The sequence below is a fragment of the Prionailurus bengalensis genome, chromosome A3 (assembly GCF_016509475.1).
Source record: "Prionailurus bengalensis isolate Pbe53 chromosome A3, Fcat_Pben_1.1_paternal_pri, whole genome shotgun sequence".
Lineage (NCBI taxonomy): Eukaryota > Metazoa > Chordata > Mammalia > Carnivora > Felidae > Prionailurus > Prionailurus bengalensis.
The window spans coordinates 79,763,915-79,776,340 of NC_057354.1; positions in this window are offsets into that span (position 1 = coordinate 79,763,915).

The following is a 12,426-nucleotide window of genomic DNA, read 5'->3' on the forward strand; positions in this document are numbered from 1 at the left end:
ACCCATGAACTGTGAGACCATGAACTAAACTGAAGTCAGATGCTTAACTGACTGAGCCATCCAGGCACCCCGTATATTTTTAAAGGATAAAAGGAAGGTGCAGAAGAGTATGTATAGTATTCTGCCTTTTCTGTAAAACTATGGGCAATAAAAGAAATTCATTGCCTTATAAGCATAAAGAAATTGTGGAAAGTTATATAAGAACAAATAATAAAGGTTAGTTCTTGGTGATTGGAGGCATGGGTGAGAGAGAGACTTATTTTTAAATTCATTTTGGACATTGTAACTATTTCTTATTAGAAAATTAAATTTGGGGTGTCTGGGTGGCTCAGTTGGTTAAGCATCCAACTCTTCATTTTGGCTCAGGTCATGATCTTGCAGTTCGTGAGTTCAAGTTTTGGGCTCTGCACTGACAGTGTGCATGGGATTCTGTCTTTCCCTATCTGTACTCCTCCCCTGCTTGTGGGCTCTCTCTGTCTCTCTCAAAATGAATAAACATTAAAAAAAAAAAAGAAAATTAAATTTAAAAATAAGGAAGGCCTATAAATTGTGATATGGAAACTCCAAGATTATAATCTCCAAATTAAGTGAAAAAAATCCAGGAGCAGAAGAGTAGTCATAATATACTATTTGTATACCTCTACCTCCATATCTTCCTTCCACAGGCACATGCTCATAGATGTACAGGCCATCTCTACAATTACATGCAAGAAAGTTTTATTATGAGTTGCTTCTGAGGTGGGGAATTGGATGGCTAGGGACCAAGAGTGGTAGGGAAACAATTTCCTCTGTATGTTTTTGGGCCTTTTGAAATTAATATGTGGATTACCTACATAAGAATATGGAATAACTTACATAAAATGGAAGCAAACATTTATGTAGCCTTTGGACTGGCCAGGGGTGGGAGGTAGGCATGCATAGTGAATGATCACCCCAAGAGTATGGGACTTTAAATCCTATTTGCTGATTTTACTGATCTCTTTATCCCTAAAGTCCCTTCCAGCACCAATTTCTCCTTCCCTCTCTCCCTCCCTCCCTTCCTCCCTCCCTTTCTCCCTCCCTCCCTTCCTTCCTTCCTTCCTTCCTTCCTTCCTTCCTTCCTTCCTTCCTTCCTTCCTTCCTTCCTTCTTTCAGAGAGACAGAGCATGCGTGCAAGTGAGCTGGGGAGGGGCAGAGAGAGAGGGAGAGAGAAAATTCCAAACAGGCTCCATGCTGTCAGTGTAGAGCCCCGTGTGGGGCTCGATCTCACAACCATGAGATAGTGACCTGAAGCAAAATCAAGAGTTGGGTGCTTAACCAACTGAGCCACCCAGGCACCCATCTTTCTTTAAGTTTTTCTGTAATATAATTGACAGCGGTACCCAAATTCTTAATCTCTCGCATGGCTGTAAACTCTTACAGCATTGGAACTATGTTTTTCAGTCTCTCTGCTCTCATGCACGTCTATAATGCAGGTCTTTCTGCCAAGTTTGGTGCCCTGTTAATGCATGCTGTCTGCCTAGGACACAGAATCAGAGGCAGGCTTTGACAGAAAAGTCTAACTTCTAGCTCCACATTCCAAAAAGCTAATGCCAAGTTGATTGGCTCAATCGATCTACAGTGCTTGGCCAGGATAGAGTGAAAACCGACTGCTTAATGTAATCAGTGACTGAGACAGCTGGCATGAAACTTAACAGCAGATATCTTAGAATTTCCTGCCATGACCCATTTGGGGACTCTTATTCTGTGCTTAGCACTGCACCAGGCAATTGGAGGGATCAAAGCAATTCTCTAGGAATCTCCTTACCTGACATTTTAGTAGGTTCTTAATACAAATATTTGTTGAATAACAAATATCTGGAGAGCTGAGAGGAGTGTGAAAACAGTTTAGGGAGAAAGCTCCTGAGGCAGGCTTACACAGTAATCACTTCAATTGTCAAATCAGTTTTGACTGATCCCATTTTCCAGGGTAGGATCCTTTTCATTTGGAATGAATTAGCAAAATTAACAGTGTTGACTAACATTCTGGTTCCATTGTCTCCAAAGCTGGATGTCTAATACTTTATAGTTTCCTTAAGGCAAAAAACAGGCAGTTCAGCTTTTTTTTTTTTTTTTCAACGTTTATTTATTTTTGGGACAGAGAGAGACACAGCATGAACGGGCGAGGGGCAGAGAGAGAGGGAGACACAGAATCGGAAACAGGCTCCAGGCTCTGAGCCATCAGCCCAGAGCCCGACGCGGGGCTCGAACTCACGGACCGCGAGATCGTGACCTGGCTGAAGTCGGACGCTTAACCGACTGCGCCACCCAGGCGCCCCCTAGCTTTTTTTTTTTTTTTTAAGCTAGATGCTTTGTAGGATTTTAGGATTTTTTCCTTCTGTTTTGAAATTCTTTTGTTTGGGAAAATTGAAATTTTTATGATTAAATATTTCACTCTCCCAAGGCACATACACCTGGTAAAACACTGCCCAAAGAGTTGACAGATTAATTACTATACTATTTACAATTTTAATATTTTATTTGTGGCGGTGGTTTAGACAACAGAAGGGAACTGATAATTACTCTCCAATTGCATGATGAATGCCATGTGGTTCCCTCTTGCACAGTTTCCGTATAATTAGAGCTATGTGTGCCCTGCAAAAAAAAAGCATAATATCCATTTGGAAGCATGAAATTAAATTTCCCAGATTGAGGGTAACAATTTCAGTTTTGAGGAATTGATTTCTTCAGGCATGTCTTTGGGAAATCTGAATATCTCTTCCAAGATGGAGAAATGGCTTAGGTTTCTGATTCCAGTTCAGGATGAATGGAGATTTTTCTATCATACTCAGATTTTCTTTCTGAGTAGAAGTTTGTGCTAGGCTACAGTTCTGAGGATGCCAAGGACAGGCCTTGCCCCTCAGCACCCTACCTCTGAGTATGCTGGGAAAGGATGACTTCTGGAAAGGGTCTGGAAAGGTTTTCAGAGACCAGGCAGAGAATGAGTGGTCCAGGGAAGTTTTTTGACCCCAAATGAATTGTGTTGTTTCTCTCTGTTCTTTGGAAGTCTAAATAAATTGGTACTACTTGAGGTTTGATTTTATTCAAGTGAACCTTTAAAAAAACGTATTCTTTCTTATATATGATCTCTCAGTTAAGTATGTGAATAGTTTCCTAGGCTTAGAGCACTTAACTTCCTTTTCAGACTTTAGTAACATAATTTTGGAAAAATATGTTTTCATTAAACTAGTTTAGAGGCCAATTAAACTCAGGATTTGTACCAAGAATGATAATGAGCATTCCCATCTTTGATTTCAATTTTAAAAGTCAAGGCCTGAGTTTCTTTTTTCTAAATGAGGGAGCATCCCAGGATTCCTATGCTCACGTATTTCCTGATTCTCCCAATTCATAAATTCTCAAAATTTCCCAAATTGTCCAAACTCTGCACCATCTACATCTCTTTATTGACTTGGTCTTCTGGGCTGGGGACCTCAGCTTCCCCAGTGGCCTCTCCCATGCTTCCTAAGAAGCATCTCCAGCTCTTTCTGTTTGGGGAAAAAACACTATTTGGGAAAATTACACTCCAGAAAGCACCAATTCATGCTCTTTCTTGGTATGTATACTAAGTATGTATATTCCTTTGTCCCACCTTTACTAACACTGGATATCAACATTTTTAAAAAAGCAATTTGCCTGGGTGGGGAAGGACTGGCTGACTCAGTAGAGCATGTGACTCTTCATCTTGGGGTCATGAGTGTGAGCCCCATGTGTGGTGTAGAGTTTCCTGAGAAATAAAAGCAATTTGTTGATTTATTAATAAAAATATTATTTCATCATTGCATAAATTTATATTTCTTTTTATTAGGCAAGTTTATGTCTTTTTTGGCATTTTGCACTTCTTCTTAGTAAATTGCCTGTTCGTTTTCTTCGTACATTTTTTCTGGGTGCCCATTATTTTCTGAAAGATTGGTAAATAGTGGTTGATAAATTTTTGAGCCTTGCTTTCAGATATTACATCTTGATTAAAAAAAAAAAAAACTTCTAGATTAACATTCTTAACCTATAGCAGACAAAGCTCTTTGCCCCTATATGAAGTTCACATATGCTGGATACTAGTTCAATACCAGATGATCTTTCAGGAAATTTTATTTACAATATGCTGGTGGCCTTTTGGGTTTATGAAGACTAGTCCTGGAGTTTTATGCTTCGTCCCACATTTTTATACATTTACTAGATCATTTATGGTTATGTTTCCCCTCTACTTGCCAAGTGAATCATATTTCCTTCATCTTCTTACATTTACAAATGTCCTATATTTCTCAAAATTCTTCCCCTGGTCTGGTGTCTTTCATTTTGAGACTTGTCAGTAGGGAGGGGAGCTAAGAGCATTGGAATGCTCTGTGAATCCTGCCAGGCTGTTGCTCTCCATCTTCACCTTTCAGAGGCTTGCTGGTGGAGAGCTGAAGATGTCAGCAGATGTAGGAACTTCCCTGGCCATGAGCTGCAAGTTGCAGACACCGTGGGGCCCCTGGGTGGCTCTGTCGGTTAAGTGTCCAGCTTGGGCTCAGGTTATGATCTCATGGTTTGTGGGTTTGAGCCCTGTGTCAGGCTCTGTGCAGACAGCTTGGAGCCTGAAGCCTGCTTTGGATTCTGGGTTTCCCTTCTCTCTGTCCCTCCCTGACCTGTGCTCTTTCTCTCTCTCTCTCTCAAAAATAAATAAACATTAAGAAAAAAAAAAAAAGCTGCAGACACCATGTGGCTTTCCAGAGATTGAAAGACACCATACTGGACCTCTTTCAGATTTGGCTAAAAGTTTATCTTTCTTCTCTTATTTTTCTTAACAGGTTTATTAATCAGTCCCTCCCAAACTCTCCTCCCAACTCCATCACATGCAAGTTAAGCAAAAATCTTTTATTTTTAACTTATATTTTGGAATGATTCCAGACTTACATAAACATTGCAAGAATAGTACAAGAATTCCTTTTAACCAGATTCACCAAACATAAATATTTTGAGTATAATATTTTTTATAAAATAAATTTATACCTAAATAAAATCTGTTTAAACTCAAATATATTTATACTTCGTTTATATATACTCTTTGTTTCTGAACAGTTTGACAGACATGATACATATATGATGATGCTCCATTACCCCTAAATAATGTGTACATCCAAAAAAACAAGGTTGTTCTTTACACAAGCATAGCACTATTATACAAATCAGGAAGTAATAATATTATATCCTGATAATATTCTTATTCAAATCAAGAGTTTATTTGAATTTTATCAAATATCTTGTCACTTTCCACCAAACAAAAAAAGAATTTTTAGGGTAAAAATATTTTGACTGGTCATCTAGATCAGTGGTTTCCAAAAGCTAGGATTTATATTTAAAATTTAAAAATAAGGGGTGCCTGGCTGGCTCAGTCAGAAGGGCTTGCTATTCTTGGTCTTGAGGTCATGAGTTCAAGCCCCACATTGAATGTACAGTTTACTTAAATAAAACTTAGGGGCACTTGGGTGGCTCAGTCAGTTAAGCGTCTGACTCTTGGTTTCAGCCCAGGTCATGATCTCGCAGTTTGTGAGTTTGAGCCCTGCACTGGGCTCCATGCTGACAGTGTGGAGCCTGCTTGGGATTCTCTCTCTCTCCTCTCTCTCTGTCCCTCCCCTGCTTGCGTGCTCTGTCTCTCCGTCTCTCTCTCTTTCAAAATAAATACATAAACTTAAAAAAAATTTTTTTAAGTAAAATCTTTAAAATAAATAAATAAAAATAGAGTCTTCAAAAAAATTAAAAATAAAAACTATAAACACATTCAAATATACAACATATTAAAATTTAACACACTGGAGACTAACAGTATATTAACATGTGCTTTTTTTTTTTTAAGATTTTTATTTTTATTTTTTTAAAGTAATCTCTATACCCTAACATGGGATTTGAACTTACGACCCTGAGATCAAGAGTTACATGCTCTACTAACTGAGCCCCCAGGCACCCTAACGTGTTCTTTTTTCAACGTGTTTTGTTTTGTTTTTTTTAATGAGAGATACAGAGTGAGAGGCAGAGAGAGAGGGAGACACAGAATCCAAAGGAGGCTCCAGGTTCTGAGCTGTCAGCACAGAGCCCAATGTGGGACTCAAACCCATGAACTGTGATATCATGACCTGAGCCAAAGTCGGATGCTTAACCGACTGAGCCAAACAGGTGCTCCACATGTGTTCTCATTAACTGTACAAAAAGCATAAATACTTTACATTTAAACCTACGAAATAAAATAATGCTTTTATCTGTTTTCTTTTTGGTGTGTGTTGGTCATTTTCCACATTTGCTTTATCATTTTCTATATATTTATATACATACATATACATAAACACAAGTATACATGTATTATTACAAATATTACTACGTACACCTAACTTTGCTCTCAGATCCATTCCTCTCCCTCTCTTGCTCTGCTTCATAGGAAATACATTCATTTTCCAGGACTTCTTTGTTAGTTTGCTTTCCAGGAAATGTGGCCAATGGGATGCACTGGTGAAAGACTGGAGGGCAAGAGAAAGAAAGAAACCAAGGTGTTTCTTCCTCTCTATCTCCGACTTAGGTGGCTTTTCTCTCACGGCTCTGGCTCAACAACCCTCCTTCTAGGGTATCACTATGGATAGCTCCAACTTCTGGACTGGCAGTACCAGCTCCTTTCATTGTCTCTTTAGCTCTAGCTAATCTCTAGTTTGCCTCATTCCTTCATTTGGCTTCTCAACTCTTCCATTGCCTATGTAACCAATTCCTACTATTACATTCCCTCTGTTTGAGGAGCATCTAGTTGGCTCAGTTGGTTGAGTGTCCGAATCTTGGTTTCAGCTCACGTCTTGATCTCATGGTTCATGGGACCTGTCAGCGCAGAATCTGCTTGGGATTCTCTCTCTCCCTCTCTCTTTGCCCCTCCACCACTCAACGTTCTCTCTCAAAATAAATAAATAAGCTTTAAAAAAAAAAACTAAAAAAATTTCCTCTGTTTGAAATATCCAAAGTAGTTTCTGGTTTTTTTTATTCAACCCTGACTTGATAACATGGGACGATATTTTGTTTGAAATGTCCTTGCTCAAATAACATCAGAAACAACTGCCATGTATGATTGCCTCAACCCTTCATTTAACTTTGTGTGTCCATTCATTTACTCATTCAGTCGCATGCTGTATATTTTTAAGCTCTTACCAGGTAGCAGGTGTTAGGTGCTAAGGACACTAAGGAAGAACAAAGCTGCAACAACAATGACTAACATTTACTGAATATTCACTGTATATGTTTAAATGCTTTATCATTATCATCTTGTATTAGTTTTCTAATGCTGGGTAAAAAATAACCCTAAAACACAACGGTTAAACAACAAACATTTATTATCACATTTTCTATGGGCAAGGAAATCTGGAGTGCTTTAGCAGGTTGATTCTGGTTTAGGGCCTCTCAGGAGGTTTCTGTCAGGATGTCAATAGGGATTGCAGACATCTAATGGCTTGACTGAATGGAGGATCCACTTCCAAGATGGCTCCCTCACAAGGTTGTTGGCAGGAGGTCTCTGTTCCTCACAATATGGACCTCTCCGTTGGTTGATTGAGAATCCTCACAAGAAGGCAGCTGACTTTCCCCAGAGCAAGGGATCCAAAGCACAATGCCTTTTATGTCCTAATTTCAAAGGCACTATCACTTCTGTCATATTCGATTTGTTAGTTGTGTAGCCTACTCACAGTCAAGGGAAGAGTACTTCAGCTCCATAATTTAAAGGGAAGAGTGCTGAAGAATTTGCAGACATTTTAAAACCACCACATATCTCATCTAATTCTTACAACGACCCTAATTTTCTAACAATCCCATTTTGTACTTGAGGAAACTGAGATACAGATAATTAAGAAATTTATCCAAGGTTCCATGGCTAGTAAGTGATGGAATTGAGATTCCAAAGCAGATTGACTCTAGAACCTCTTTGTTTGTTTAGAAAGAAAGAGAACAAGAGCAAGAGCAAGGGAAAGGAGCAGAAAGAGAGGGGGAGGGAGGGGAGGGGAGAGAGAGAGAGAGAGAGAGAGAGAGAGAGAGAGAGAGAGATCTTAAGCAGGCTCCATGCCTAGCATGGAGAACGATGCGGGACTCAATCCCCTGACCCTGAGATCATGACCTAGGCTGAAATCAAGAGACTAAGCCACCCAGGCACCCATCTAGAACTTGTATTTTTAACCACAATGCTGTACTGCCTTGGTACACAGATGTCTTGCCCTCATGAAGCCTATATTCCAATGAGAAGACTAACAGTCCAGCAATCTCTCTCTCTCTCTTTCACACACACACACACACACACACACAGACAGACAAACTGTTTAAATCCCAAGAAGGAAAACTGCAGGGAACTACAGAAGTGCATGATGACTGCAGAACCAGACCTAGTCTGTGGAAACAAATTGCTATATTTTGAGTCTATAGTTTTAGTTTCTGGCCCTGAGAGCAACTCTTTGAGGGGCTAGCAGACCCGTAGTTTCCAATCCTGGCTGTGCATTAGAATCACCTGAAAAGAGGTTTTAAAAATACTGATGCTGAGGACATACCTCAGACCAATTAAATAAGAATCTCTAGGGGCACCTGGGTAGCTCAGTCGGTTAAACGTCCGACTTCAGCTCAGGTCATGATCTTGCAGTTTGTGAGTTTGAGCCCTGCGTCGGGCTCTGTGCTGACAGCTCAGAGCCTGGAGCCTGCTTCCGATTCTGTATCTCCCTCTCTCTCTGCCCCTCCCCTGTTCATGCTCTGTCTCTCAATAATAAATAAACGTTAAAAAAAAATTTAAAAAAAAGAATCTCTGGGGCTGGGATTCAGGCATTAATATTTTTTCTAAAGCTCTGTGGGTGATCCCAATATGTGGCCAGGGTTAAAAACTGTTGCAAGTTCAATTCTGCCTTACAGACTTATACGTGGAAGTGCTAAGAGCAAAGGGGTGTGGCAGACTTCCGTTTCTAGCTTGCTGTAGTGTTGGGGAGGTGTCCCTCTTCAAAACGAGCTTTTCCATACATTTTTTATTTAAAGTATGTTTTAAATGTCATGACTTGTGGAAGTATTTATTTGACAAGGGAAGCACATGTGGCATTGCATTGTGGGAAATATTTTGTTTGATTGAAGTTACTTACAAAAATTTTTTTTTAATGTTTATTCATTTTTGAGAGAAAGAGAGCACAAGCCAGGAGGGGTAGAGAGAGAGGGAGACACAGAACCCAAAGCAGGCTCCAGGATCCAAGATATCAGCACAGAGCCCAAGGCAGGGCTCGAACTCACAAACCGTGAGATCATGACCTGAGCCAAAGTCAGACACTTAACCTACTGAGCCACCCTGGCGCCCCTGATTGAAGTCACTTTTTATGAATGAGCCAGCTCTAAACTTCCATGAAGCCAGAGAACCTCTGTTTTTCACTGAATTCTATCATTCCAGATATCAAGAAGTAAAAAGAAAATCACACCAGTGTGTGCAAGGGCTCCACTCCATGGAGAGCTGCATAGATGAAATGAAGTTGAGGGTACAAATTCTCTTTTCATTTCTGACATAAACTGTGTCTTTCTGATCCTTCTCTCCCCAGCCCATCTAGAGGTCTATAGAATCATTCTGCTCCCAGGGCTCTGAAGGGTTTATTCTACTCCCACAAGGAAAGCAAAGCACCATCTTGTTACTGATTCTTGCTGCCGGTAGGCTGCCTTGTTCTCAGACTGTAGCTTCCTGCAGAGCTGTGACCAGGTGTCATTTATTTTTGAATATCCAAATCTTAACACAGTGCCTTACACATACCAGGTGCTCAAAACATTTGTAGCATTGAAATAATATTTTTATTGCATTTTCAGAGGTTTAAGATGGTGATTTGTTCAGCTGGTGAAACACAGAACCAAAGATGTTAAGAGAAGGGACATAACATGTATTGAGTACTGACTAGTCAGCTAGCAGTAGCCAACATGTGAAATAATCAATGCAAATCTGTAACACTGCCTAAAAACACTCAAAACATACACGTTGCTGATGGCACAAGAGAAGCAGCCTCTTCTTATGGATGGTTGTAGTCTTGTCACTGGTCTCCAGCCTCCCGAATTAGCCCCAACCTACCCCCATCCATTCCTCACATCAGCCAAAGAAAGCTCTGAAACTTTAAAAATATAGATCTGGGAGCACCTGAGTGGCTCAGTCAGTTGAGCTGTTGAGCGTCTGACTTTGCTCAGGTTGTCGTCTTGCGGTTTGTGAGTTCAAGCCCCTCATGGGACCGGCTGCTGTCAGTGCAGAGCCCACTTCAGATCCTCTGTCCCCCTCTCTCTCTCTGCCCACCCCACTCATGCTCTCTCTCAAAAATTAAAAGAAAAAAAAAGAAAAACTAAATAAAAATATAGATCTATTCACCTCAGTGGGGAAGCCCATAAGATCCTTCATGATCTGGCCTTTGCCTGCCTCTCCAGCTCCTTCTGACTTCTTCCAACCTCTTTCCAAACTCTTGGGCTTCTATACTTGCTGTTCTCTCTGCCTGCAGCTCCTGTCCCAGGCTCTTTGCATGACTGGTTCCTTCATAGGTTTGTTCTAGGACTCAGAGAGGCCTTCTCTGACCACTCTACCTAAAGTGATGTTAGTTGTTCATTACTTCTGTTTATTTTCTTCAAAGCATTTTCTCAATGTGAAATTACCTTATTTGGGGCACCTGGCTGTCTCAGTTGGTAGAGGATGTGACTCTTGATCTCAGGGTTGTGAGTTTGAGCCCCACATTGGGTGTAGAGATTACTTAAAAAAAATAAAAATAAATTGCCTTATCTATTTACTTACTTGTTTACTGCCTGCCTCCCTGAACCCAAATATGTCATTGTTATTAAGACAAGTACATCATTTTGTCTATCTTGATCACTCTTGAATCTCCAATATGTGACTCACAGTAGGTACTCAATCAATATTTGTTGAATGAGTGTGCTATTCAATTAAGAAAGTGTGGTATACTATAGGCAGAATAGTGGTCACAGATTATAGGGTAGAATAATTTTTTTAATGTTTTATTTTTGAGAGAGAGACACACACAGAGCGTGAGCAGGGGAGGTGCAGAGAAAGGGGGAGGCACAGAGACAGGGAGACACAGAATCTGAACCAGGCTCCAGGCTCTGAGCTATCAGCACAGAGTCTGACACGGGGCTCAAACCCATGAACCTTGAGATCATGACCTGAGCCAGAGTTGGATGTTTAACAGGCCACCCAGGCGCCCCTAGGGTACAATATTTTTTAAAAGGCCTTTATAATTATGGGGCTCCTGGCTGGCTCAGTCAGCGGAACGTGCAACTCTTGATTTTAGGGTCGTGAGCTCAAGCTTCATGTTGGGTGTAAAGATTACTTTAAATAAATAAATAAATAAATAAATTTAAAAGCCTTTATAATTAAAAGAAAAGCCTCCTATATTAATAACATTCCCCAGAAGCTTGGAATATTATTTTTCCATGTTCATGTCTTAAAAAAAAAAACAACACAACAGTTCTATGTAGAGGGGTGGAGGTGGAAGGGCAAACACAATATTTACTTTGGAAACATATACATGAAAATTACTTCTATTTTACATGCTGAGTAGAAATATGATCCCTGTGCAATGCAAGATTTGCACTAAAGTTGGAAATGGACAAGACATTGGCATTCCCATCTATTATAACTGGACCAGAACTTCAATCGCCAGCTGAAAAAATAAACATGGGGTCAGCAGGCATTAGCCCTGCACCCTGAGTGCATTCCAAAGTGAAAACCATGTGCAAATGACCTAAAGATCTAATGCCTCCTGATTTACAATTCACACAAAGCCATACAATGAATATAGGGTAGAGTGAGTCGCAGCAAGGTGTCCTTGAAATTGATGCCCATTGTAGAATGGCCCAGGGGACAGGGGAATCATATCTGGGCCAAAAGAAACTACAAAATTTCTTGCCTTTTCTTTTCCAGTGTTCAGAGAACTAGGGCCACTAAGGAGGGGGAGTGGTGATTCTGCTGGAGGTGGGATGGAGCAGCCGCACAGCCAGAGTTTGCAGCAGCTGCCTGGCTTTAGCAAGCTGCAGAACAGAGACATGTGGAGGGCCAGCTGAGATGCCTATTGGGTGGTTGCTCAGAGTGGGGTGAGAGCCGCCCTGGTGGGGCCCTCCCTGCTCTATAGGGCTGATGTAGAGAAAACCTGGCTAGAACCAGAGGCCTCTGTATTTATCTCTATGTTCAATGGGAAAGACTGAAAGTGAATAATGTGTTCTGCTTGGTTTAGGGATAATACAGAGGTATAAGCTACATCTCCATAATTTTTCCAACCACACCTGTTTCAGATGATCTTGTCTTCCTTATCTGATTTCTAACTTCTCATAGTAGAAAACAGCAGAGATGGTTGTTACTTCAGGTATCCAGTAAGAGCCTGCGTTTGTCTGCCATACCACTTTCTTTTGGCTCTTTGT